This window comes from Phoxinus phoxinus (assembly GCF_949152265.1).
Source record: "Phoxinus phoxinus genome assembly, chromosome: 5".
Classification (NCBI taxonomy): domain Eukaryota; kingdom Metazoa; phylum Chordata; class Actinopteri; order Cypriniformes; family Leuciscidae; genus Phoxinus; species Phoxinus phoxinus.
Genome location: NC_136880.1, coordinates 32,239,071 through 32,246,297, shown reverse-complemented (window position 1 = coordinate 32,246,297; position 7,227 = coordinate 32,239,071).

Sequence of the window (7,227 nt, the reverse complement as noted above, 5' to 3'; positions counted from 1 at the left end):
ACCGGATATTTCATGTGTGTGTCTATGAATTACTGAGATATGGTACAAACTGTCTGTACGGCAAGGCATAGTTCATAGTTTCACCTGAAAAAGGGAAATTCTTTCTTCATTGAAAGTATTGTTCCAAACCTGTATGACATCCTTTTCTCTGTAACACTGTAACATAAGTTATTTTGAAGAATGCTTCAACTGTTTTGCTCTACATTAAATTCAATGGGGTTCAAAACAACACTGGACCCCATTGACTTCCATGGTGTGGTCAAAAAACATTTCAAAATATAAAATGTGTGTGTGATGTGTTACACAGAGTATATAAAATCATACAGGTTGGGAAGGACTTGAAGGTGAGTAAATTATTTTTTGGGGTGAATTATCCCTTTTAGAGAACTGCAGCTTTTACACTGAGCTTTGGAAATCTTCTTAAGGCCAAATATGTGTATTTATGCGGGTGGGTGAATGATTTGTTTGCAATGTGACTGTGTGCACTTTGATTGTATTAAACCACTATAAGTTGACAAGTAAAAAAAAGTCATTCTAAATGCAATAAAAGACTGCAGTTTTGCTAACATGATCATTGCTAAATAAAAGAGGCAGATCTTCCACACCTTGGGAAAAGAGACAAATAACAAGACAATTATCAAGGCTATGGGAGCCTTTTAGGATTGATTTAAATATAGACATCTAAACTCATGAAATTAGGCAATTAGCATGGTCAAAGTCGTCTAATGTATGACAGGAATGCTAAAAACGTTGCACAAACGTCTGGAGGCAATCTGACTTGTGCACTTGCATATCAAGCAGTTACTTGTTCAGGGTGTAGTCCGTACTGTATACCGGCCTCCTGCAGTGACCTTTGGAATGTGGAATGTATGGAATGCAATCTGTGCCGTGTGTAACTGCCAGCGTGATGTGGAATTCTGACCTCAAGGGTTCCCTCTTTCTTAAAAATTAACAGTCACTTCAGAGTATTTACCACAGCAGTGCATTTTGTCTTTGATGTGAGTCTTTGAAGGTCTTAAACATAATTAGATCTAGTTTTGGGGATCTAGTTTGATGGATTTTTAGCTACCGAGATGCATTTAACTTGGATTTGTGCAGCCAGTAACTCTATAATGAAGCTTGTATGTTTGTAGTCTGCGGTGGAGCCTTTGACCCCCATGCCATGCCAGATTTAGTCACCCCCTAGCCATCTGTATTCAGTCCAGGATTAACCTCTCTTACAAAAGAAGCGAGAAGAGCCGCTTCCCTCTTTCTGTGCATTGTCACCATTTATCTGGAACCCTTGCAGCTCAGCATGCAAAGCCCACTTCCTGTTAGCTCAGTGACGTGATATTAACGACAGTTTCTGGAAAAAGTGTCATTGGCTTGTATTGCAGAGTGTACATTTGGAGAATCCCTATAGGCTTGCACTGAAGTTTCAATATGACTGTATTGTCAGTTACAATCATCGATAAGCAGAGTGCACATTCAGACAGGGGGTTCATTTAGTTAAAATTATTCTATTTATATATTTATTTAAATTATTATTTTAAATGTATTCTAAAATAACAGTTATTCAGTCAAGAGTGGTAAGTTATTTTTTTTTTTACTTTTGTTTGATTCATATTAATGACACTTTATTAGATTTATTAGGCTGCTGTCACTTTAAGACCAAATGCACAGATCCATTATACTGACACATCTGGTTTACACCCAACTGTTTACTTTCACTTGAGACATAACCGGCTGTGTTTACATGAATACTCCACACGATGGGCATTTTGACATAATTGCGCGTGTATTCGACTATTCAAGTAAAATAAGACATGAACGAGAACTCAATTCGCAATCGCATGCTGAGAGACGTTGCTTTCTTTGCACGCGTTTATGCTGTGTGTCAGTCAGCGCATGCACCGCATTGAGTTCGTTTTCACTGCTTATTGTGCTTAATGACACTTTTTAACATCGAGCACGTCCCAAATTAGCGATCGCCTTCTGAGAGGCAGCTTTCTGTGCGCACACTTTGGCAGTGTGCCAGTCAGCACGAGCACTGCACTGTACAAATATAAATTTGTAATATATATATATAATTTTTTTTTTTTTACAATATTACTGTTTTTACTGTACTATTGATTATTGATAAATTCAGCCTTAGTGAGCATATAAGAGACTCCTTTCAAAAACAATATAAGTCTTACCGATTCCAAACTTTTGAATGGTACTGCATATAGGCCTATGTATAAATATATATAATTAAAAATGTATTTCTATTTCATTTAAATATTAAATGTTTGCATATGGAAAATATACCGTGTGCAAAAACAAATCCTTACAAAAATAGCTTTGATGTGTAATGTGAAAAAAATGCAATCACAGAAAAAGTCCTAATGCGAGGAGTGTCTAATTACTCCGATTGTTTATTCTGGAATGACATTGTCAGAAAGTGTCTACGTAGCTCAGACAAAGAGAAAACAACTATGTAATTTGGTTGTCTCTTTAGCTGTAATCCTGTTTTCTGCTTGTTTTTGCCATTTCGGGAAGAGTGAGATCTCTACTCTAGAGAAAAACCAATAATATAACACTTGGTACTTTAACTCAAGCCTTCAAGATAGTTTTCATACTTTCTATTTATCTTCTGGCATCTTCAAAGAGAACACTGTGTTGTGAGTCAGTATAATTGCAAGATAGAGCACAAAGTCATTCTTATATCTGTGTCAGTGTCGGATTTACACATGCACGAGACAGACACACACACACACACACCAAAAGAACAGACTGTACACACTACAATTATTAGCCTGTTTGCCTAATTTGTCTCTTGAGTGCAAAAACTACCTGCATAGCCAGACAGTTAGCTGGAGTCTGCCAGACTTAGACAGTTAGCTGGGGCCGCTGAAGGTTTGTTAAGCCACTGTGATGACTGCGTGATCAGGGCTGTAACCGTTGCGGATCATGCAGTCTCCCAGACACCGATACACACACAGACGCCTGGCTGCAAGCCAGCTAGTCAGGGAGGTTCAGACGGCCTGCTGTGAACATTTTAAATATGCTTTCAACACATTCTCAGCATGGTGAAAACAAGTTTTTGCTGTTATAGCGTTTGATTTTTTAGTATTGGGTCACTGTGATTATTATCTGTTCTGAATGGGTCATTGGATAAAATTTGCTTTGCTGGAAGTGTCTCTATCTTCTCTATCTGCGTGTTTGTACTTGCATCAAACAATCTGAAAACACTGTAAACATGATTCTTCTCCGCCATCCAATAACATGCTTGGAATAGTACGGTACAAGATGTGTTTGTTTGCATCTGACTGCTTGTTTGTTTACCATTATTGGACTTTTTTTTTATTTGATAAAATACTGACCCTTGCACTTCCAGTTAGTTTAGAGACGATTCATAGAACTCAACTGCAGGAAGTGAAAGTTAAGCCACTCTCTTGTTTTGTCTCCCCTGAGCAAGCACTGTTAAAATGACCTGCTTTTGGAGAGACTCATTGAATAAGATGACCTTTGATGACCTAAAGTGATCAGGTGGCCTTTGACCTCAGTGCTTAAAGAAGACAAGGAAGAGACAAATAAGTTTGCTAACAGCTAAATAAAGCAGCTGTAAATGTGTTTCCTAATCTTTTTTATTTTTAAATGTTTTACATTACAATTTACATCTTGTTACATTTACAGTAAACAAACATCTAGCAGCTGTGGTTTAGAACTTTACCATAAAAATGTATGGTCACAGTGTTACAAGTATTGTGGGATATAATTGTAGCAACAAATATTTGTATATTTTACAGTTATTAACTTTGTCATTAATGTTAATATACCAACACTGTAAAAAAGGGATCAGTTGACTTAACTTAAAAAAGCGAGGACACCCGTTAAACCCCTTAAAATTAGGTAAATAAACTTCATGCTTAATTATGTGTAATTGCCAAGGTCACGCAACTTAATTTTTTCAATACACATGAAGTTTATTTGCTTAATAGGTTTAAGACAAAGGGTTTCCACACTTAAAAAAAAAAGTTAAGTCAACTGATTTTTACAGTGAACCTATTTGACCAAAATATTATTGTCTAAAACTTTTTTCTTTCATGCATAAATCTGATTTTTAAACAATATATTACAGTAGAATTGCATGTATTGTCTTTCAAAAATATATATATTTTTTATACCATTAACTAACAGTTTACTAATTAACAGGTTTTACTGTAACATATTTACATTCTTTTTCTCCGTTTTTTTACAGTGTTATCTGAGCAACAGAACTATACTGATTTAAATTTTAAAAGTTATACTTATAAATATTGGAATAGCATGTTTTTAGACTCAGATGTATAATTTAAGTAAATGCTATGATCCTGATCTAGAGATGTTGCATTTCAGATCTGACTGAAAGTGACATTTTTGTCTATAATTACTGTTGTGCATTGTAGGCCATGTGTTTGGAGTATAGTTCTTAAAACCTGTGACTGCCTTTCTTTCTGCAACTGTGGTTCTGACCCCGAGCCCTGCAGAAATATTAGGTTTGGCATTAGCGGTCGTCTCTCTCCGCCACTGCTGATTGCCCCAGACTGATTGATTTCTGCTGAGGAAACGGGAGCCTAATAATTACTTTCACAGATGAGCACGACACGTGGCTTTGAGAAATGTTTGCTTGATTGATTCGTTTCGGCCAACACTGAAGTTAGATCCGCTTATTAGTGGAAGTGACAATACAACTTACAAAACGAAGAATAGGGGCATGTGACACTGTTTAAAGCTAATAAACGTTCTCTGTGTCTTTGTGAAGTGGACATGCTCTGCTAAGTTTTGTGGCCCACTTCATCTGATCAGGGCTTTGTGTGTGGCATTGTCTTCGGCAATGTGTGCTGTCAGATTACAGACTCAGAGCTGACGGGCGCGTGCCTGACTTCCCACTGGCTCCGGTGCACTTAACTTCTGCTAATCAATCAGTCACAGGAGGGAGTCCATGTGTTCCCATCTTCAGTTTAACGTGACCAATTAATGAATCTCTGTTACCAACGGTAACCCCCAGTCAGACAGATATGGTGTTTCCTGACTGTCAGACTGTAGAGGAAGTGGAGAAACCACTGAGTGCTCTTATCAAGCTATGGTCTGCACTCACTGGCATCACAGAAAATAGTAGTCATAAAATATCGTCTACACGCACAACGCAGACAATAATTAACTTATCAAATTATACACAATATACATCGTAGAATGGGAAATTTCTTTGAAGTATGCTGCAAGTTGACAATACACATTTTGTTATAGATATGGACTCTGTTTTTGGAGAATGAAGGGAGTTATTTGTATTGATTTTGAACTGGTGCCCTTCAGTCGCAAAAATCCAAGTTTGTGTTGCTATTCTTGCTGGTTCTTCCGTATTTGCAGACCATTAATCTCCAATGTCGTAGAAGGAAACATGCTGTGGTGGCAACAGGAAATGTGGGCCGTAAAGCTGTGTATGACATGCTGATGAGTTTATTTACCAAAGGACAGGCCCACAATTTGACAACAAGGTCCCATTGCGTCAAAGAGAGTGGTGGGTGGATGCAGCATTAGGATTCCACGATTAATGATATGTGACGCAAGAATTAAACAAGCAGGAGAAAAACAATAAAATGATTACCTGTATTTTCTCAAATAAGTGTGTCTGAACTTCTATTGGCTTGTCCCATTTGCCCTCTATGCTACTAGCGTGCTTCAGGACACTTAGGTTAAAACATTAGGTTACACTTTGTTTGAAGGTGTCTTTGTAAACCTAATTATACATTTAAGTACTGAGTAATATTAACTAAGTGTACTTGGGGTTAGGAATAGGGTTTGGTTTGGTTTAGGGTTAGTTGCATGTAATTATGCGTAATTTATAGATATCACTATAGTAACTGGATGTAACATAAAGTGTAAACAACATTGTAAAATAAAGTGTTACCAAACATTATATAAATATACATTCAAATGAAATGAATGAATTGATTTGTACAAATGTACAATTTTGCTTTAGGCTATATTGTTAAACAGACCTTGGCATTCAGTCAGAACTAATTGAAACTACTCACAGACATGAAATGTCTTGTGAGTCTTAAAAGTCATGTGACTGCTCTGTTTGCTGCTGCACAACAGTGGACTTCATAAGGAACGGAGTGATGAGAGGATCTTGTTTTTCGCGGCCCCTGACCTTAGCTCAGCAGAACACAGGAACTCATTAGTGTGTCAGAGAGAGAGAGGGGTGACCCAGCTGCACATGACTCTCGTTCTGACTTCACACTATTTCAACAACATGTCCATCCATGACCCCAGTTAAGCATGCATGTTATGTTTTATACTGACTTTCTGGGGACATCTAAATGGTTGCATCCAATATTTATTGTTATTTATAAAGGTTTAAATGTTCAATAAGTATTGGATGCAACCATTCAGGCATGTGAGGGGTGTTCATTTATTACTAAGAATAAATAAATAAATAAATGTTAATTTAAATAATTTCAATAATCATCATATGTGAGATTTTATTCTTTACATTTTTTCTGAGCAACAGTACGGAGCCATGCACATGACCACGAATTACGAATTAATTCTCATGTTTTAGTGAAATAGTGGACATTTACTATTTCTTTCCCTCATTTTAGTTATATCTGAATTTAAACAAGGGAATGAATGAGTACAACATAGCCATTATTTAACTAAATCAAGGGAACAAATTAGTAAACGTTCATGAATTAATTAAGACGAGGCAAGCAATTAATAAAACATGTCCATGAATTATTGGAAACGAATTCTCAATTCTAAATAATAATATTTTGAATGCTACAGATCCACAATCTGACTTCTGGCTTGAAATGAATCAACACTGAACTGCTTTCAACTAAATAATGACGGTTTACTATTGTCTTTTTAGAGCAGAATTGAATTCTATTTGCATCATTGAATCATTATTTTACTGTAAAGCTGCTTTAAAAACGATCTGTATTGTATAAAGCCCTATATGAATAAAAGTGACATGATCATGTGCGAAGCTCTGTGGCTTCATTTCATGCATATTTCTGAATCTCAAAGAATGTTTTCTGTTGGAATAAATATGGAAATGATGTTTAAACCTGCATTTTAGCCTGTGATTTTCTTCATTTCATGATCTCAAAATAGATTCCCCTATGAATATGCACACTGCAAACATCATAATTCTACTATGCTGTGTTTATATTCAGACTATAGTGTTTATGTCTGATGCAAAAACCCCACCATGTTCCA